Source organism: Oryza sativa, chromosome 4 (assembly GCF_034140825.1).
Source record: "Oryza sativa Japonica Group chromosome 4, ASM3414082v1".
NCBI classification, from domain to species: Eukaryota; Viridiplantae; Streptophyta; class Magnoliopsida; order Poales; family Poaceae; genus Oryza; species Oryza sativa.
Genome location: NC_089038.1, coordinates 5,112,357 through 5,135,512, shown reverse-complemented (window position 1 = coordinate 5,135,512; position 23,156 = coordinate 5,112,357). Strand labels below are relative to the sequence as shown.

Sequence of the window (23,156 nt, the reverse complement as noted above, 5' to 3'; positions counted from 1 at the left end):
TCTATAAACTTTAGGTGTATAAATTTTAGATGTATAGAAATACTATATATAAAAAACATTTGAATTCAAATTCAAATTTAAATCAGATATATAAACTTTTTATTTATAAACTTTGGATCTCTAGACTTTAGATGTGTAAAATTAAGATGTACAAACTTTAGGTGCATAAATTTACTAAAATAGGAAAGTAATGCGGTAAAAAAAGGAAACCAGGTGGAGAGCGCTCTAGGGGCGATCGATCGCCCCTTAGCATTTCCGGTCAGAGACCCTTATATTTCTTGTCTTCCTTCCCTTTCCCGTCCATCAGATCGGTACCGGCCCATCTTCCTCCTTCCGCTCCTCATCGGGCTGCCATTGGGGAGAAGCGCGGATGTCAGGGGGAGTGGGAGCAGATCAGTGGCACCAACGACGAGCTGGTTCATGCCAGCGTGCTCGCCAGGTTGGCGGCCGGCGAGACGACGGGCACTTTGCTAGTATTACCGAACTAGAGTAATTAGTATTCTTTCCTATCATTTTGAGAGTATTGAATGGTACTATTCCAAATGTAACGACTACTCCCCCCGTCAAAAAAAAAAAAAGATAAACCCTGGGTTTCCGTATCCAACGTTTAATTGTTGGTAGATGATAAAATATAATTAATACTTTATATGTGACTTGTCTTTTTAATTTTTTTTGTAAGTTTTTTTAAATAAGACGGACGGTCAAACGTTAAACACGAAAACCTAGGGTTTGTCTTTTTTTGACGAAGGGAGTATATAGCTTCTAAATTACAAAAACATTATTAAAAAATATAACATTTATTCTAAATTCTGGACGTGTTGATCTCCTTGGAGGATGCACAAGGGAAACCGTTTTTGTCAGTAGATGAGATCAAGGCAGAAACGCTGGTAATAAGCTCTATTAATTTTTTTTTCAAACTTGGACTATATAGATATGTCCTCGGAAGAAAAATAGTATGCTTGAAGTACTTATGTTTTGGTCCAAATTTCTAATGCTAGAAGTGATCGATTATATTTTAGAAATAATTAGTGAGGCCTTTGGTTCGTTATAGGTAAAGATATACTATGGTGGGTTTCATTCATTTTGAAGTTAAAATTAACCGTTACGATGATTTGATAGTGAACGTGCAAAATATCTATGGTTTCTTTTTGAAAAATAGCTATGAAAATGTTTGAAAAGAATTGTAAGTCTAGTATAATGCATATCTATTATCTCATTCTAAACTCAACCCACGCATCAAGAAACAAAAGGGACAGATCAAAACTATATATGAACATTAACATTGTAGTGTTCATCTCTGGATTTCTTCTGTTTTCTATATATTTGTCCAGTCTAGATTTGACTGTTGTGACCTCAGTAGATGTCAGTACATACTTAATATTGTTGTCAATTTTCCAAAAGTTCTCATGAAAATTTTGATTGTATAAAGAGTTAAAGGCATATTAGAGGTTGCCCCTTGAAGGATGAAAATCCAACACTGTTTTAATTTGATCTTATGGCCGCAGGAAATAATCCTTGCTACCGTGGACAACCCATCAAATGCTGTAGAGTGGGCACTGGCAGAGATGGTGAACAATCCAAAGGTCATGAAGAAAGCAGTGGATGAACTCGATATGGTTGTTGGTAGAGAAAGGCTTGTTGAGGAATCCGACATTCACAACCTCACATACCTCAAGGCATGTATCCGGGAGGCGTTCCGCCTCCACCCCTACCACCCATTCAACCCACCCCATGTCGCGATCGCAGACACCACCGTCGCGGGATACATGATCCCAAAGGGTAGCCATGTCATGTTAAGCCGAATTGGGCTCGGTCGAAACCCTAGAGCATGGGATAAACCACTCGAATTCCAACCAGAGCGACATCTGAAAAATACTGGTACTGTGGTGCTAGCTGAGCCAGAGTTACGTTTTGTATCGTTCAGTGCTGGTAGGCGTGGCTGTCCTGCCGTGTCACTCGGAACATCAATTACAATGATGCTATTTGCAAGGCTTCTGCAGGGGTTCAGTTGGAGCATACCACCAGGTGGTGACAGGATTGAGCTTCAAGAGTCAGCTACAAGCCTGCAATTGTCTAAACCATTATTTATGCAAGCAAAACCACGATTACTACTTCATCTATATGAGGCGGATGTATTAAATTAGGTAGCTAAGACCGTTTTGTATGAAAGCAAAACCACGATTATTACTCCTTCTATATGAGGTAGATACAATAAAATAAGTAGCTAAGACCATTTTGTAGTTTTTTATCTGGCATGATGTAGTCTTGTCCATTAGTGCCAGTTATAACTAAGAACGTATTGGCACTAATATTTATAATTAGCACTGGTTTTTAAGCCGCAACATGTATCAACGCCAGTTCATAGTGATAGAAGCTGGCTAAGCACCTTAGAGTTAGATACTACAAACCCCACCCTTGTGTAATATGGCATTTAGTCCAAGGAAAATGATAAACCGTTTGGGAAACCTAGGACAATCTAACCAAAGATTCTTTGCTTGGCTGCTGTACTACAATCGGCTATGGATTTCAGAGTGACTACAAAGTCGAGGATGACCGAACAAGAACTATTGTGTTTGATATTTATGTTTTGGAACATGGGGACGATGCAACACCTTTTGAAAGATTTCTCATACTCGCTAGCAGTTGGAGCAGGGATTTGGCAAAAGAATTGGGCAGAATTTTCTTTCAGCCGCTGTATCAGGGAACAGATCACTAATTGAAACTAGTGCGGACAGTCGAATGGGCCGGATGAGCAACACAAAGAAAAGGTATCCGATCTAATTCATCTTTGTGTTGTGGGATATTTGGAAAGAGGGAAACAGATCGATTGGTTTTCAAAAGCAGGGTAATCAACAAGATAACGGAAGAGATGATCATGTTCCAGATGGCAGTAGATCTGTGAAGGGTGTAGTGAGAATATTACAACCAGAAGATTAGCCGAGATGGGCGACAAGATTCTAGAGAGAAATCACTGTCAACCTGTTTTCATTGTTTCTATTGAATAACTAGTGGCCTATTTGCTGATCCGGAGTAGACGACGACGATCTCTCATACAAGCACATAATAGATAAACAATGAACACGGATATAGGGAGAGGCATCACAGCTTTATTACTTTCTCATATGTGGATACATTCATATCTCTCTACCTCTCTATCGGTATATATACCCATAATAGGAAGAGTCCTATTAGGATACGTATCCATATATTTGGTATGAGCCCATATTTATCTCTGGCAGGAGATAATAGTTTCATAACACTCCCCCTTGGACGAATACCGCGCTATACACATGTCTCATTAAAAACTCCATCCAAAAACCTAGTGGGAGAAAAGGATAGGAGAAAGGAGTACATCGTACACGCTAGTTATATTGCACTTGTTGCACCTTGCGTGAGAAATATTCAAGTAAAAACTCACTAAGGGAAAAAGAGTACAACACATGATCTTCTTGATCGCATAATCTTTAAGATCGACTATTCTTCATAAATAGCTAATGATCTATATGCATTATTATATTAATCAACTTGGATTAACACAACAATATAGCGGTAGTAACCTTCAAGGTAAATTATCAAAACAATGATTAATTTGATTAATTCTTGGTAAATCAAAAATAAGACTTCCAAGTCTTAAGTATGATAATCAATGTTTAGCATATATGCTCCCCCTCAAGAAGAGATCCGTTGAAACTTCCATGTTCCAATATCATAACCACATTTTTATTAATGTGTAAAATAATGAAAATAAAATTACCACAATGTTTAATCTTTCGTTTACTTATTTCATAAGTTCTACTATGAACATGAGAAATAAATCAACGTATAGGAGCAATATGTATAACCACTTATTCAAATGTGCAATACAAACAAAGTTTTATCCTTACGGAGGACTATGGGAAAATAAGTTGCAACGATACACATATGCGGTATGTATAAAATAATTAGCTCAATACAAGAGATTAAATATTATGCAACTTTCTCTTAGTGGATTTATCAATAATTACCAATTTGATTGTTTCACTAATCTTCAACAATTAGCTTAAACCACTTAGAGTGACATAAACCGGTCTATATTTTGGCATTAGGGGAATTAATAAGATTGCCAAATACCATTGATAAGTATATCTTCATGATATATAAAATCTTACACCTTCATAGTATGTAGAAAACTACCGATCCACTTGCATGCTAGTGGATGTGATTTTCAAATTTATTCGTTTGAACGGGTCTGTCCACTTCATGGGAGTAAGAGTTATTGGTGTTATGTGGAGATTAACCGGTGATTCATACATTAGCGTAGTCCTACAAGGATCAACTTGTTCTTCCGGAAGTCAATTTCTCTGCTATGAGAAATATTCTCACTTCTAGGAGAAAAACTCTTTGTGAGTCATCATAAACTCTTCTACGAGTCTTGCAATTCTCTTCATGATAATATAGTGTGCTTCATGACACTAATTAGTATGAGATTTACATATATGTTGCGAAATTGTTTTCTTTCTAGCGAAAACTTCATATGGATTTTCATAACCCATAAACTGCATATCATTTATTCATTCATGCCTTTTACCAGTGATATATATAGCCGAATTTAATACATTTATAGTAGAAGAATATCAGTCTTTCCCATGACCAAATAAACCGTCGCTTTTCACCACTTCATTTCCTATTAATTCTGAACTTCCATGTTCACATAGACTTATTTAGCGACTATGGTTCAACCTCATTGCTTTCTTCAATAGACCTGATATGAGTGCTACTATGCAACTCTGCCATGGACTTTGGTTCCGGATCCGGATTCTTATTAGAGAAATATTAGCAATCATAAAGGCGATGTTGTCGACAACTATTCTTTTCTCCACATACTCATTTCGTGAGGTTAATTTATTATAAACCATATCTTAGTCATTTCCCAAACATAAGATGTATGGTTGTTCCGCATCCCAGAATTAGATAGATGTGCGCGCTTTAATTCTGGGTTTTCATCTTCATGATGAATCTCTTCATGAAGCAATTCACCTTTTCATGGTGATTACTCTACAAGAGTTGTAAGGAGTTATTAATGGGTACATTGACAATAGTCATTAGATCTTAGAATCCGCAGGCGTCCCCGTAGATTTTAGAACATTGACTAACATGTCACTCTGCATTTGTGGATATACTATTCAAAACCCAGGGTATACCACTGTTAGCAGAAAGTTTACTACAAGTAAACATAACTTTTGATTACTCCTTTAATTCATAATTATCTGGCAAGCTCCCGCTTCTGGCTTATAGGAGAATAAACTAAACCTTCTAGTTTAGTTTGGCTTGTGCGTTATTCTTACTTATAAAGATCTTTTTCTTCTTGAAAATATAAGGCATCTTTAACACATGGGCTTTTCTCCCCCTGATGCCGATATTTGATCTTTATCTAATAGCATATCACAAAAATCCCCTATCATAGGCACTGGATTAATGGAATTCGGTCTATTTGTATCCCCAACTTCATGTGGAGGCCCATATATGTATGCTATGGTGGTGATATATGAAGGAAATGTTCATTCATTGAACACGCACTTATATAAAATAAAGGGGGTAAATATATTATATGCAGTGAGCTAACATAAAAATTAATGCAATGGCATGAAAAATTGCACATCCCTAATACTGTAGGTTATCCCAATTCATAGAGGGTTATTATTCTGCGACAATGAAGCCCAAACAAATATCCACTAGTCGACAAAATTACTCTATTTTCTAGCTCTTTTTATTTGCCCAAGACTTGATCCAATTACTGATACTATATTCAATTCTTGAATTAAGTTGGATCAATAAACTTCATGTTTATATTTATGCAACATAGATATGATCATAAGATGGATGTGTTAGTATTATATAACTTTATGATGTCTTCAAGAACATAACTATAACTCTAAAATATTGATCTATGAACATAGTTTAACCATCATGGAACTTTTCAAATCACCCAAACATTTATCCTACGAGAATATTTATTCTTCTTGAATATGCCAATAAATTAATTGGGTGATATGTCTAACTTTTATTCATTATGCCAAAGTAAATGTGGTGTCATTTGATCATTCAGAATCATTCGAATCCAAAAGGTCATTAATTATTTAGGATATTGTATACTACAAGTAAACCAATAGCTTTCAAATAGCTATATGCAATTTCATACTTCCTTGATGAATATGCAATTTTCAATGGCCAATAAATAACACACTTCATTGTGTAACAATAATTCATAATTATCCCAAATAAGATTCGCTAATAGTTTGGGCTATTTTTGCTTCTAGCATTTGACCTATAACACACCAATTTGCCTGCCACATATCCACAATTTCTTATGCTTCTTTATCACAAATATTCTGAAATAAATTGCAAAAATACACATATTCCTCCCCCTTTTCACGCCAATCGTAAGAAAACCTACAAAATAGTTGTCGTGAAACCCACATATTTGTTGTAACTTCATGGTACGACTTTTCTAAAAGAAATAATGTGGTTGCGGGTGGATATATTTAAGCTTCAATGCTTAACCATAAATATTCTAATTGTTCATGTGTATAAGTAAACAACTTTACATGTATGCCAATATGGCGTCAATGCACTTAGAACTATCAACCTACTTGGTTGATTGAGGCTTAGTGGATAATAAGAATACATTCGCCAAAAATACTTCAAATAATAGGCAAGACAAATATTTACATTCAATTTTAGACATACAATTCACAATTTTATTCCACAAAAGGTTAAAGAATTACTATAGGTAAAAAAAGGCAATATAGGTAAGGTGAGATGACCTATATAAAAAAAAAATTCAGTAATCTAATGCAGAAGCTTCTATGCCTAAAGCAAAAGATAAAGATGCTCTACATGAGCTTAACCATGTTCTTCATGTTGAACTTAATCTAAACTATAATGTAACTCGTGTATTGTAAAATATTATCTCAAAAGAACGAATGCAAGATTACTGTCATTACTATTCGTCTCCCCCTAAGTTGAACATCAAATTTAAATACACCAAATTCTTTTCCTTCCACAAATTTTGAGTATGCATGTTCTTCATGAACATATTAATAGTATAAGTCATATATGTGCGTGCAAATGCACATGTTGACAATAATACAACTTCTTGTGTATCAATTCTAACAACTAAACATGTTGCATCTAGGCCAAAATTGCTTCAAATGTAAATGACCAATTTACTCAAAATAATTTACATACATCCATAAAAACAATACTTCATTTGTAAAGTCATTTATACGTAGAAGATGGACATAACATTATCAATCAAATTAACTATAGACACTGCATAGGTACATAGTCTTTTGATAGATAATTTTGGTGTAGGGCATATTGGCATATAGACTTCTCGTCTAGGTATTCGCAAATTCAATGACATTGTATCTACTTGGACACAATTAATATAAATTAGTTGTAGCTTATCTTCTATGATAGTCATGCACTAATAAATATCTCTAAGTCAATAATATACTCTCTTCATGATGAGTGTATACATTTATTCTATGCGGAGAATATATAATTGTGTCTTCCACAAATGTGGCGACAATTGGACAAAGAGAAGATATATGAATAATTCTATTACTCATTTGCCCAATAAATGTATTTGCTACATGCAACTACTTACATGATGTCCTTTTATGCAACTTTCTACCGGTTTACTTCTAGTAAATAAAGTGCACAAAACGAGTACAAAATAGTAAATTTCTATACACACCTTTTATTACAATCCTAGCAATTAACATGATTTTCTGCTATTCAAAGGTATGTGTAATTTACAGAACTACTAACCCACAGAACAATCAATTACCCCAAATAAACAATTACCAGGAAATAAACCATAAAATATGATGCTTCCAAAAGGGGTGCTAAAACAAAGGTTTCACAAGTTCATAGAAGCTCTTTTGCCTAAAAACAATGTTTCTAGGATTGACTATGATTATTCAAGAAACTAACTAAATAGTTAAAGCAAATACTTAGAAATACGGGACTAAGGTATAAATCCTTAATTCTTCTCTATTTGGCGTAAACCCAACTCATGAAGGTTCAAAGTATAAATGGCGAATGTATATTCCCCGTAGTTTCTAATGTCCCATAGGACTTTTCCGCATAATTTCTGAGTTCCGCATAATGCCTTGGAAACCAAGGACTTTTCAAATAAAATGCCATTTTCGGACCAAAATCACGGTTTGTGCCCGACTCCTTTTAATAGGCCAATTTCTACTTGGCCCACCTCCTTATACTGGCTAGCTTGAAAACCTGGCCAGCCCATCTCATATGTTGCCCAATGGGCTATTACGACCTTCTCCCACAAGAAGTGGGTGAGGTATGATCCAATTGCCATTCTTCAATGGAGACGACGGATGGAACCAATGGCAAACGTGCTAGTGAGCCCTTAGTAGAGATGGACGACTATAGCAAGTTGCCATGCTCAGAGGCGGAACGGCGGTGCAACATCTAGTAGCACCGACACCGGCATTCGTTGGCATCAAGCCGTGACCGGCATCCGACAATCATAGCTCCATGTTACGTGTCGACGAAACTCGGCTCGGCATACAGGCTGGTATGGCGGACGGCTATCGGCGACGGGCGCTCACGGCGGCTTCGACCCTCGTCCCGGCCGCGTGCGGTAGTGCGGGAGGCATGCCGTGCATACTGGCGGCGAGGGGAGGCGGGCGTAAGCTCCTCGGCGTCGCTACGGGCGAAGGCCGTCAATTGCGTTGCAGATGGTCTCGAAAGGCCGTCGAGTCGGCGTTTCAGATGGCGGATTGACGAGGGAAAGTCTCTGGATTGATTCGGCAACCATTGACAAAGGGGAAGACGTCATGCGGTGGCGTCAAGGTGTCGCTACGTGCAGGCGGCAGCGGCGGCGCATGCAGGTGCCGATGACTCGGATTTGTTACCATCTACTTCATACAGATAGCAATATGACGGATTAACATACAAGTCACAATCAACAGTGTCCCAAGCGCGCTGATCCATAAGATCGGTGATGACAAGTGTGTTAATATATTCATAGATCAACGACTATATTAGCTAGATAGACGACAACTTCTGGGTGGTGTCGTGTGTTACCGAGTATGGGGTGACGTCGTTTGGGATAGCACTCCATCGTTCAATTCAACGGATTATGTATGTGCACCTTCTTGTGTGCACGGTAAGCGCGTTCGGGCGCGTGGTGCCAAACTTTGTGGTCGGCGATATAACAAGAGAAGAGTCGGCGCAAAGGCCGGACAAATACATCTATTCATGCGAGAAAATAAAACAACTAGAGGCATGATCTAGCATATTACTCTCGCTATTGCAAAGTATTAGAATTGATGAAACCGACACTCATCTCATTTATCCGATGTAAAGTTCGCCGATCCGCGGATGCCAACGCATAGCGTATCAGCGTGATGATGTCCGATTGTTGAAGAATCCGATGGGTGTTGGTGAATATCGATTGGTACATGCATCATACATGTTGATCGATCCTTGCGTGGACGTAGATTGGATCACACACGGATGCTTGCACGAAGAAATTTCTTGGTTCATCAGCTGGTTTCAATCTGCACTGCTTGTGCATGCGCATGTGTCGGCGCCTTGCGGGCTCCCGCTCCAGTACGGACGACCAGCAGGGCTGCTGCTCGCGTGGAAGTGCGACCTGCACGCGCGTCACCTGACGGGCTGCCTCGGTGCGTGGCTGCGCTTGGAGGCGATCGTCTCGACTGACAACAGACCAATGCATAAACACAGTAGATCAATCTGATTAGTACGAAAACAAATTGATCTAGTAAAAAGCTTACCCGGCGGATCAGCGGGACGAGCGAACTCGTGCTGATAACGTGTTGAATAACTAGTGGCCTATTTGCTGATCTGGAGTAGACGACGACGATCTCTCATACAAGCACATAATAGATAAACAATGAACACGGATATAGGGAGAGGCATCACAGCTTTATTACTTTCTCATATGTGGATACATTCAGATCTCTCTACCTCTTTCTCGGTATATATACCCATAATAGGAAGAGTCCTATTAGGATACGTTTCCATATATTTGGTATGAGCCCATATTTATCTCTGGCAGAAGATAATAGTTTCATAACAGTTTCGTCCTTTTCATTATTTGCCTCTATAATTTATATGCATGCTCTCTCCTTCCATTAATAACTAGTAGTATTTTGCAGTGTCGTGGATAAAGGTTGATACGGCCATATATATCGACATTAAAACGGTGGCGCCGACCTCTCTCCGTCACGTTTTAGCAAAATGGTGCACATTAGTCGTTTCGGAACGTACAATCACCATCACTACCAACTAATCGGCCGAATAACCGGGCCTAATCACGTGACAAGGCCCTACCCAGCCAGCCCACGATAACATACTATCCCACTAGTTGTGTAACCTAGCACCATATAAGTAGGTAGCAAAACGACGTTTGCAATCCCAAAACCTTAGAAGCTCATTCCTGCCGCTGCAACCTGCGAGTCTAGGGTTAGTTATTTTCATCTAATCCTCTTTCAAATCCATCTCCCATATTTTGTTGTCCTCATTTTAATCTTCTGTTTGAATCTCGAATAGGACCTTGTTTTAGTGTCACTTAGATAGTGTTTCCTGCTTTCGATATTTCCTTTATGCATTACGAACCAAACATATCACTATTTGATGCACAACTATGAGTGTTCAGACCTATATTTTACAATATATCGAGCTAATGTTATGTTATCCTTATTTTTATTTAAGAATAGTAGGTGTATATGTAGTTATATGCATTTATCTGTAAAAAATAACAAGCTATTATGAGTTACGTACATATATTTGTCCAAAACTTTAAATTTTCGTCAAATTCTGATTAATCGTCCGCACTCCGATTAATCGTTTAGCGGTACCCTCTCCGTCCGATATCCATATTCCATCATCCACAACACCGCCTTCCACCCGATTCTAGGCGATGCACATGGATAGTTGTGGATGAAAAAATACACACTGGCCTGGGAGATATACTTAACTCCAGCGCAAGTCCTAAATCTTGCTCTTGGGTTCAAAGGCGTGCCAGTTGATTTCATCCTGCAATCAACATGAAGATAAAACAAGGAAAACGAGGTTAAATCCATAAACGATAGCCGATCGGCTAAGGGCCGATGACATATCATTAATTATTAAACCGATGTTATTGGCATTAGATCGGCAATGAAGAATAAAGCAATATAAAGTTAAATCTACTCGATCAGCTATAGATATTAATGATATATAATCCTTTTCCCGAAATATATTTAAGCTAAGTGATTGGGATAGATCGAACAGTAAGTCGAGATAGTATAAATCACTTATGCTTAAAAGAACTTTAAGATGAAGATTATGTATACATTCATAGCATAGCCGATCAAATAGATCTAACATGTATCGGCTAATACTCCGATACCACTCTATATTAAGATATTAGAACAGACAAAATATATTAAACAGTAAGCTTAATATACTTTAATGCAACAAGATCTTAATATGAAGGGCGGATCTAGCATATAACAAGGACATGTAAAGAATAAAGTAGCTAAATCAGGTAAGATCGGCTGAAACTCCGATGCTATCTCTATTGGTGATCATAGAACAAGCTAGATATTGCAGTTATGAATATTACTTAATAGATCGAACTCAACCAATGCAGCATTAAGCATAAGAATAAATACAAGATCTTGACAAATTGATGAAAACCTCTAAAAGATGGTGGATATGCTATATAATCTAGATTAACAACTATATCTAACTCTATCGGCTGCCTTTCAATGATAGATGTTGGCCGATTTAGGGTTAGATTATAATACTAATAAAGATTATGAAGCATATATGATAACTCGACGATTTACATAAATAAGATTAGAGTGTCATAAAGATAGAAGCGCTAATCCCGAGAGCGCAAGCCGTCATGACAAGTTTTACCTCTTGTTGAAGATCGAAATCGATGCAGCTCAACCCAAAAGCAAGAACTCGTCGAAACAATGAAAGTAGAAAAAGGGTGGCGATGCGCCGAAAGTGTTATTGAACTGTTGTTGTAAATTATATGGGATCGGGTTATATATATTTATACCCGAGATACATGACAGGTCCTTGCCGGACACGACTCTTATCTCTAACAAACTCTAAGATATGAACAAGTCTTTACAGCAGACTCTTACCGAAACATATCTCTAAAGAAACTATTTAAAATATCCTAATTAATAATAGATACAATTGCCTATTCGTGAGCTTATCTCCATCGTGGCAATCCTTGTGTAGCACGTTGATCAATCCCGGAGACGATTATACAACCATATCAATGAAATCGGCTACATCGGCTATCTTCTATCCGATCCATCTCAGCCGATGCCCTCGTAGCCGATGCGCACTATGTTTTTGGAAGATGATTCCCTGCCAAATCCGCTTTGATTCCGATGTTGAACCTAGTTCATGGCTTACCAAATTTGGTCGTTAACAATAGTATACCACATAGATTCAGCTCACTCCAGAAAAATGAATGCCAAGCCCAATCAAGAAACGAAACACATAACAAGCCAGATAGGAATTTCAGAAGGAAACCAACACGGCCTAAAAGGAAAAGAGAGGAATCGGACCACAGGCCAAAAATGGTAGAAAACAGAACTGATCGCTCATGCGATAGCCTTTTTGAACTTTTTCCACTAGTTAATCATACGAACAAGGAGCATTTCGACTCCTAGGTCATACAAAACATACAATATGTGATTACATCACACTGATGGGATGAAAACGGTCTGAAAAGTTTTCGGATTCTAGATATATTTTCAGAAATGGAAAGTATAGAAAGGAATTTTTTCGGAAAATTAAAAAAACGAAAACTAATTCAAATTTTGATGGTGTGAGAGATATTATCGTTTAAAAGATTAGAATTCTAAAATTTCCACCATCAAATTTAATATATGGTGTGAGAGATATTTTTTGTAAAAGATTAAAAAATATCGCTAGTAGTTAGGTGGTGTTTGAAACTCATGTAGATGAAGATGATGATTAAGTTTTTTATGCAGTACAAGGTGGTATTAACATATATTTAATTGTGTTTTAATTATTACAAAGTTGAGAAATATATTTATCTGATATTTTAGAGCAACTTACATATAGAAAGTTTTCTCACAAAACACACCGTTTAGCAGTTTGAAAAGCCTGCACATGCACTTTTTAGCACTTGTACTTTGCACAAGATTGAGATTTAAAATTTTTACTATGCACAAGTACTGTGGCAATACCGTTACTAATGCATGTTATGCGTTACTATATTTTCCTCGGTATGTTACTGCCGAAAGTGTATGTTACTACCGAAAGTGTAGTACCAACGCATAAGTTTTGCATGTTATGAGTTTCGCAATAAAATAACTGAATTGTTCTATAGCGGATGAGACGAAAAAATAAATCGGTCACCATATTCCTTTCCCACTAAGTTTGAAATTCTGTTTTGCATGTAGCCCGCTAATCATGAAGTTGGGAAAGCCATTTCCCGATTACGTGGCTTGATTAATTGCGCTAATCAAACAATTTAATAAACCAACAAACTATTTTCTAAATTTATTTAGTTGGATGACCGGCTCTGCATGCTAACCGGTTATTGTATGGTGATTTCCAACGCTTTGCTGCAGGAATTACTAAATGATTCTCAATATATTTTTTTCGACAATCAAGCTAGGAGTAAAAAGAAAAAAATAATAAAACATCAAGATTTATCAACACTTATTATGAAACAAACAAATGATACCCGCACTTTAATGTAAAACTTATTAATAATTATATGTTAAATATTATAAAAATGATAGATAGATTTGTTAAAATATTGTGCAAATAATGTGAGGGGTGATGATTGGATATACTTACATATTTATTTGTATAATTAAATAGGGACCATTGCTCTATGCCCCCACTTCTAATCCCAACTTCTATTTTACCCCCATTTTTTAGGGTTTGAAATTTTACCCCAACTTTTTAAAAACGAACCAGCCGTTTGCCCCTACTTGTAACGCCTGTTTGATGGGTCCCACGTTTGTGTGTTAAAAAAATACAAATGGAAATTAAAAAAAGATTTATGAAATATCAATTTTACCATTCTACCCTAAGCGAATGGATATGGGTGGAATCCCTCTCCTCCCCACCAAGTGTGGTTGTGCCTATGAACATCCAGACCACCCTAGACCTAGAGGCGGCGGCGGAGGTGCAGGCGTGCGCGAGGCGGTGGCGAGCGTGCGATGGCACTCCGGTAAGGCGGCAGCCAGGCGGCGCCCGTGCGGCGGCAGCAAGGTGGGGGGGTTCTGGCATGCGCAGTGAGCAGCAGCCACGCGGCGATGACGAGCAACAGCCACGCGGCGGCGGCGAGCAGGCGCAGCAAGAAGCAGACAAGCGGCGGCGTTCTAGCTTGCACGGCGACGGCAAGTCGACGGCAGGTCTCTGACGGGGCGGGTGATGGCCGCGCAGGCTCGTAGTCACAGCTCTCCACTCGCCCATCGCCATCAGTGCTGCCGCCGCGTGAGCGCCACCGCGCACCGCGCCAAGCCGCCGCCGCCAACCCCCATCGCCGTTGGCGCCACCACCCACCACGCCAAGCTGCCACCGCGTGAGCGCTGCCACTGCCAGGAACTCAGGCAGTCAGGCCGCCACTCTCTGCCGCCACCGCCCGCCACTCTCCACGCCGCCGCCACCCGCCATCTCGCCATCCACGCCGCTTCTTACTACCATGGAGGAGGCGCCTCAACCACCAAGCGTGGAATCCCAGAGCAAATGCGCAAGCGCGAGGCCAATCTCGTCGGCAGCTACAGGTGAAGGTGCAGCGGCACGTACACGCTCCGCACGGATTGCTGAAACCAACGTTGGCTGTAGTCGAGGATCGGCAAGGACCGCAATCGCAAGTGGGGCAATTGGATCGCCGTCACCAGCATCAGCATCACGAGCTAATGTCTCCACGACCGTGGAATGTATCTAAATTCCACAATCACTTTCCTTTTTGGTTTATTCAATTATCTTGAATATGTATTTGTGCAGTACAAATGTACTGATATAGACATGTAGTCATGTGAAATTGTGAAGTCGATCTAAAATTATTTAGCTTTGAATATGTACCACTGTGAATTTTGCATTTAGCTTTGAATGAATCACTATACCTACTACCAAGGCAACTAGAAGATAGTAATCAGTTTGTGTGTGTATGAATTGAATTTGTGCAGGAAATGGACATGGTGGCCTTTTCAGATGGAGGGGAGGATGAAGAAAACACCTTTGACTTGAATGATGTGATGTCCGTGAGCCTACCTTCTTCAAGAAGCGGCAATAAGGGAGAGGATGGACATGACACTTCAAAGGCTCAAAAACAAGGTGCAAAAAGGCCAAAGGTAGGTATTTCACTGTCTCCTTCCAAAGTTAAGATAACAAGAGGAAAGCGTGCTAGTTGTTGGAAATATTTTAAGGTGATCAATGTTCCCTCCAAGAAGGAGAAAGGGAAAATGGAATGTAAGGCAAAGTGTAGGTTTTGTCATCACAGCTAGGCATATCACCTTGGGGGAACCACTACAACACTGAATCGTCACTTAGATAAGTGCACGATATATCTGAACAAGCTTGCAAAGGCTAAAGCTCAAGGTACACTTTATTTTCCTTTAGCTGATGGTTCTATGGTTTTGCATCCTACTGAGTATGATCATGATCACACTAAACTTTTGATTGCCCTTATGATAATTCAACATGATTACCCATTTAGAATTGTTGAGCATAAAGGGTTTAATGCCTTGATGAAGTGGATGAATCCTCGCTATGAATTCACTAGTCGCAAGGCCATAAAAATGAATGCATGAAATTGTATGAATCTGAAAAGGAACATCTCAGGAAAAGTCTTAGGGAGGCTGAGACCATAAGTTTAACTACAGATATATGTGGACATTAAATCAAAACCTTCAGTATATGTGTTTGGTGGCTCATTACATAGATGTTCATTGGGTTTTGCTATGCCGTGTCCTAAACTTTGTTGAGGTGGAGCCTCCTCACACCGCTATTGTCATAGCTCAGGCTATTTTTGATTGCTTGGTTGAATTGAAAATAGAGGATAAGGTCATGACAATAACCCTTGATAATGCTTCAAACAATGACACCACTGTTTCAAATTTGATGTCTAAGCTTGCTACCAGAAAGAATGCTCAGTTTGATCCAGATTATTTCCATGTTCGTTGTGCTGCCCACATAGTCAATTTGGTTGTTAATGATGGCCTGCAACCAATTCAACCTTTGGTACCAATATTAGGAATATTGTGAAGTACTTTAAGAAGTCTCTAGCCTGTATGTATAAATTTGTGGGTGTGTGCAACACTTACTCAATTAAAGTTGGTAGAGGGTTGTCTATTGATGTTAAAACAAGTTGGAGTTCGACCTATCGGATGCTACAGACATGCATTGAGTATAGAAATGCTTTTCATTATTATGCTGAATCAGACACCAAATATGAGTGGCTACCTATACAATCTGAATGGGATTTGTTTGAGAAAATTCAGCTAATCTTAGGAACAATGTCTAGTGCAACCACTGCATTTTCAGGATCAACCTACCCCACTATCAACCTACCCCACTGCCAATATTTTCTATCCATACATAGCTAAAGTTAAGATTGCAATATTAGCATCTAGAGCACAAGCATAATCTGCACTGTTAGAAGCTGCAAGGTTACGGCAACAGTCTGGACATTATGAACCTGATCCTAATGTTGTATTGCTGGTGACTATGGCTAATGCAATGTTTGAAAAATTCAATAAATATTGGGAGAACACAAACAATATCATCACCATTGCTACAATCCTTGACCCTAGGTTCTAAATGAGGTACATCAAATGGTGCTTCAGTGAACTTTTTCATGAGACAAGGTGTGTAACAGAGGTTGCTGCCATAGTTGATGAGATGGAAAAACTCTGCAAAAATTATGAGGTGACATGTCGCCACAACCAAGGTGGGAACAGCCCACACAATGGTCGCTCGGCCTCATCCTCAAGCTCTACAACCACCTCATTGGCTTCAATTATTCCAAGTCGATTCTAGTCCTTTTTGCAGTCAAATGCTAAAGAATCCTCAAAGTCTGAGTTAGTCATCTATCTAGATGAACCAAATGTGTCCCTCGATGATAGCACTTTCAACTTACTCAATTATTGGAAGGTAAATGACCAAAGGTTTCCTGTTGTGTCCAACATGGCAAAGAGGTTCTTGGCTGTTCCAGCTAGCAGTTTGTCATCAGAGTCCACTTTTAGCACTAGGGGAAGAATTCTTGATGACTACCGGAGTTCTTTGAAGCCAGAAGCAGTTCAGGCTTTGGTTTGTGCTTCAAGCTGGATAAGAGCCTCTCAAAATGACAATAGTGTGGTATGTAATGTAATGATTATTTTTGCTTCTTTATTTGTGTCAAGTCTTTTATATAAATTGTTCACTTTGGACTGTTTTGACAGGGAAAAAATGGAGATGATGGCATCGAAATAGTGGACTTCCCCAATTGTGTGGTGGCAAGCAACTAGTAAGGACAATTTATATTCATCTAATAAGTTTCTGACTTTCACCCATTTATATCATACTCTACAATCTGTTTACCTGCAGGCTACAAGCCTACACCCTATGGGAGAAAGGGAGTGTGGGACTATGAGGGAAAGGGAGCTGCCAGGCTATTTGTGTTTTGTGTTTATGTGCAATTGTGTTGGATGAAAATGATGAACCTTGCAGGCTGCAGCTTTACTAGTTACGCACTTATGCTAAATATTGGTGTATTGAACTATTGAACTTGAAGTATGGATTATTGTACATTTGTACTGGACTAAACCTATGTTTAATTACAATCTTTTGTTGAACTATTTCAAAGTTAATTGCGAGTTTGGACTGTGTGCATGTGGCTGCCTATGTCTTGTAACTTGTGAGTGTGGACTGTGGACTATGAATATGTGATAATGTGATGTCAATATGTGATGAACTGATGATGTATGTCAGTAACTCAGTATGTGTTATTGTGACTGTGGTTTATGTACTTGTGAAATGTGTTTAATCCTAGACTTTTGGTAGATTACTTATATGTGAATGTGATTTGTTGCTTTGATATTTTCATGTAACAATTTATCATACTATCATTATGCATGCTTGATGTTGGTTGTTCCTGAGAGCTAGGGGCAATAATGGTAGCTTTTTTGGATGGTTTGGCTTGCGAGCTTAACGAGCTAGCTCAAGCTTTTAAACGAGCCGAGCCGATGTCTGTGGAGTGATATATTTCATATTAATCTACTTTGTCGATTTTTTGAATTGTTTTCATAATCATTTAGTTGATATGTAAAATCCGGGTGGACATTCATCCAAGTAATTAAAATCCATCTCCACATGTGGGGCTCATTTTTTTTCTTCCATTTGAATATTCTAACATGGAAACTAGACATAGATTGATAGTAATACATCACAACTTTCACAACATCCAATCTGCACAATCAGCATGAGGAAGACGTCATACCCAAGACTATCTTCATTAAAGCCAAAAAAAACCTCTCTAAGGTGAGGACACATGTTCTTTTCCAGTTTTAAATAAATCCTTTTTCAAATCTATAAATTATTTTTTAACTTCAAAAATTCATAATTTTCTATCCATGACTCTGATCTACTCCGTTCAAGTCTTTATTTTTTCTGAATTGAGATCTACCAAATGGCCCTAGTAGTTATATTAATAATAATATTTTCTTTTTAGGAGTTTATTTGGTTTTTTCTGTTTTGCGCATAGTTGACACCGACGGAATTTATTTTGGATGAGGATTTTTGAAGATTTTGAAGATGAGGACAGAAGTAAGTTACCATGTGATCATATTGCTTCTACTTTCCAAAATGGTTTCTTTGCGAAATTACATTGCTAGTGCGTATGTTAATTTGACTGGCCTTTGTTCATGTGACAAATCAACAGATGTACCCAATATATGCATTACTACTGTAGGATGTTGATAACCCCAACCCTTTGTCGCTTTCAGGCGTAGTACCAATGGTCCCACTCACACCAAATTTGTTTGTCGATGCGGGAAAATGGGTTGTGAAACCATTTTAAAATCCAACACGTAGTGTTTGCATGTTCGCAAAATAAAAGTGGTTTGCGAAAACTTGCGATATAAAGCGAGACCCTTTGTACTCGCATATATGGACCGATTCCAAGGATTGGTATAAGAAAGAGAGTCTCATCCTAAATCTCAGAGTCTCTACTTTACTATTAGATTATACAACCTCGTCAGACTACTCTGTAGCAAGGCTGTAGGGGTTGTATAATACTCCATCCGCTTTTATATTTCTTGACGTTTTGGACAAGATTGAGGTCAAACAATTGTAACTTTGATTATTAATAACTTTAAAAGTATTTTCTTTAAAGGAACTAGAACAGCACATATAGATTTGTCCTTCAAAGTAATATAAGAAAAGTAAACATGCACTATATATTATAATAAAAACATAGTAAAAGATATATTTTGGTGACCGTATCATTGTCGAAAATGTCAAGAATTATGGAACCAGAGTGAGTACATTATTAAGCATGAAGCTTTACTAGAGATCAAGGTAGAAGAAGGGTAAGAAACGTCAAAATATGTTTGCGCTTGTATACTGAAGTGTAAAGAAAATAATTTCTTGCATCTTGGAACAATGCTGTGTCAGCTACTAAGTTAGACAGGGGGGCGTACCAATACTTATGACTTCACTGATACTGATAAGTCTACTGAGAACCCTGTGTGCCAGATTTGCACTACAGTGGGTCATACAGCTGATCGGTGTCGCCACCGTTTTTACTACAATTATAAGCCCCACCGCCTAAGCACATAGCTGCCTATGTTGAGGCAGCTTTTTTCGAACTTACAGGGGCGCTGCGACAGCTAAATAAAGCGAGTACTCGGCAACTTCAATCTCACCTCTACCCCCCGCACTGAGGTCAAAACCATCTCTCGATCGGGGCTATACTACTGAGTCGACAAATTCCTCGCCGCACTTCTCTGTCTTTACCCGCCGGGAGAAGCCTTTGAGGAGCATCGTTCTCGTTCCGTTTTTGTGACTCTAGACGAAGAGCACCACTGCCAACTTGGAGTCGGTTGTGGGGTTTCCGGCATCCTCCATGGCAGAGAAGGACTCTCCCTTGCAAGCATGGATCAGACATGACCAGAACCACAAAGCTGGTGGCCACACTTGCGCCGACGACGTTGGAACAAATTTAACAAGAGAGTTGTCCCCACTTACTAGAAGTTTATATATTGGGGTCGAGAGACTTTGTCATAGAAAAAAGTATAACTTCCGACATGTACACCAACTATTAGATTTAAGTATTTGGATGGTTTAAACCGGTGAACCCATCAAATCTATATATAAGAAAAACACTTTCCTAACTTTGAATATAGATCATTTTTCTTTGCTTAACAACCAAAAAAGAACAAAACATTAAAAATGACAGTATATATTACAGAGTAAATTTCACAAGCCTAGAGAGATAAATCTATCTATCTATTATTATATACTAAAAGTCCATTAAATATGCTAAAACGCTTCTAAGATGACACGTGGTGCTCTAGTTAATTCCTAGAAAATCTAAGGAAAAAAGAGAACATTGGTTTTATTTAATTTGGTGGACCCAATATCTTTTACCATCATATACCGTTACATTTATCTTTAGAAAAAAAGAACTTAAGAGCAATCAGACCGTACGAGTCTGCCCAACGCCCGTACATTCTTCCATCCACATGCATGAGAAGTGCATGCATGCTTTTTCCTTGCTCGTCTCCCTTTTTTCTCTATGGAAATTAAGTAAAGGCTTACGGGTATCTAATATCTTCTATATTACTAACTTAATTTCATCGCACTCCAAAGACTGCATGCACTTGCAAATATGGACAAGATAATATCCCTCATGCATGTTGATCTTGGTATGTTTTATAAATAAATAAAGAATCTTCATTAGTTGTGAATATTAAATTATATATTCAATTTATGATCTGTTTGAACCATTGTATACTTAAAGAAATCCTAAAAAAATCTCACTAAAAGTCAAAATATCCACCTTATTTGTTTTAATAAAATCAATGGACCCATACCTATAAACCGTGTTAACCATAATTATAGCATCAATGGACCTATTGACTCTCAACCAACTTAATTATATCTCTCAACATGTATGTGGAGGCTATTTACTTAATCCTGATGCTTTATGCTTTCATAAAGATATGATTTTTTATGGGTAAATGAACAATCTTAGGCTATGTTCGGTGCTGATGGTTGGGAAACCTTAATACCATGGAAGTTGGACATTAAATTAAATAATTCACCAAGAAAAGAAGAAGGGAAGAGGGGGGGTCTACAGGGGGTGTCCTTATGGATATTGTACTAATAAAAATTTATTTCAGATACTTAATTGTATGTTTTTTATTAAATTATCTAATCATTAGATCCATGGAGTAAACAAATTGGGGGGCTAGCCAGGTGCATCCCAGTGTACATGCATGCTGGGTATATAATTTTTTTCTTGGATGAAAAGAGGGGCATGAGATAGTTACATATATTATGCCTATACATGCAAGACACTTTTTTGTCTTCTCGATATAATGATGCGAGCATGCTACTAGAGGCACGAATTGGCATGTCCACCATCTGTGGTGAGGGAAGGCGAATATTGGTTAGTTGGAATGTGCACAATATATTAGATCATCTAAATATCCAAAGGTCAGATTTTTTTTCGTAACTTCCACTATTTTCTCTAATTTGTATCCCTATACTTTACACATATTCATAATTTCCTATGAGGAATTATCCATCAAATAATAAATTAATTGTCGATTTTTCTACATAAATCGGTAGAGCTATTAATTATATATGGTTCTATATGTAATGTCTTTTATAACTTAAGTTTTCTCTCTTTTCTTATGGAACTTCAAGAGTTATGTGTCTTAGGTACCATTTAGATACCATAAGTTACCAACCCCAATTTCCAGTATGTTATTTTATAAATACCAATTAAATTTGTCATGCAATGGTAATGAAGAAAATTCATGAAAAAATCACAATTTTGAATCGTTGCAGGTATTGGTTCGCTAGTATACCACCCTTATAAGTTTCTCAAATCTATCCTACATACGGTACATGCCCGTGCGAATGTGCGGGCTACCTGCCTACCTTCCTAGTTCGCTCTAATGGTGCTTCTCAAGAATTTATATCGTATTACCAAGTGAGAATAATGAACTACCTACTATTATAAAAGCAAGAGCTTTTTTTTTAACAGATATGTGTAAACGTTTTGTGCGGAAAATGTTTTTCCCTCTACATTTAAATTAAATGAAAGGAGTAGTATTTGATAATTTTCAATCCAACATCCTCTCAAACTAAAAAGCACATGACCGACCGAATATAAACACCTCCTTATTGAGAGTAATTAAATTTCTTTACAACTTCAGGGTTTTTTCGGAATGGAGGGATTACACAGGATTTTTTTTAGGATTGGCAAATCCTTTGGATTTGGCTATGTTCATGCATTCGGTTCATAGGAAGCACGCGTAGGAATTTTGTACGAATACTGTAGCAACCCTGTGAAAATGCAAGAATTTCACGGGATTCTGAACATCCACTCACACTTCATTTTTATCATTAGCTACCACAGGGTAGATGCTAATCACGTTGGAGTGACTAGATGGGAACTAATATTTTATTGCTTAATTATACTATAATTATACTATAATATATGAGATCAATATTAATTAGAAAATTCCTATGGTTTATATATTCCTGTATTCCACTACAAGAATCTTGTTGATCCGTGATGGAAAATTTCCGTCACGGATCACTGAAAAATCGTCACCAAACAACATCTATGATGGTTTCAGAAATCATCACGGATTGAGCGTCATGGATTGACTTGCGTGACGGTTTGTCGAAAACCATCACAGATTAACAGAATCGGTGACGGTTTTAAACCGTCACGATAGAGCCCGAGGCCTAGTTAGTCCAGCCAAGCCCATTTCCTGTGACGAAAAATAACCGTCACGGATAGCTGACACATAGGATGTTTTTCCGTCACAGATTATCTGCCACGTAGGATCACGGATTCGAATCACCACGTATGTGCCACATGTTCGCCAAGGTGGACAATG

General features: G+C 38.1%; 1 non-coding gene across 1 annotated transcript; it reads left to right on the top strand.

The window, feature by feature from the left end:
- The first annotated feature begins 807 nt into the window (after window positions 1–807).
- On the top strand, window positions 808–3,024 carry LOC4335069 (uncharacterized). The gene is made up of 2 exons (XR_010740552.1): window positions 808–887; window positions 1,506–3,024. It is a non-coding gene; the product is annotated as an uncharacterized protein (transcript).
- The last annotated feature ends 20,132 nt before the right edge of the window (window positions 3,025–23,156 follow it).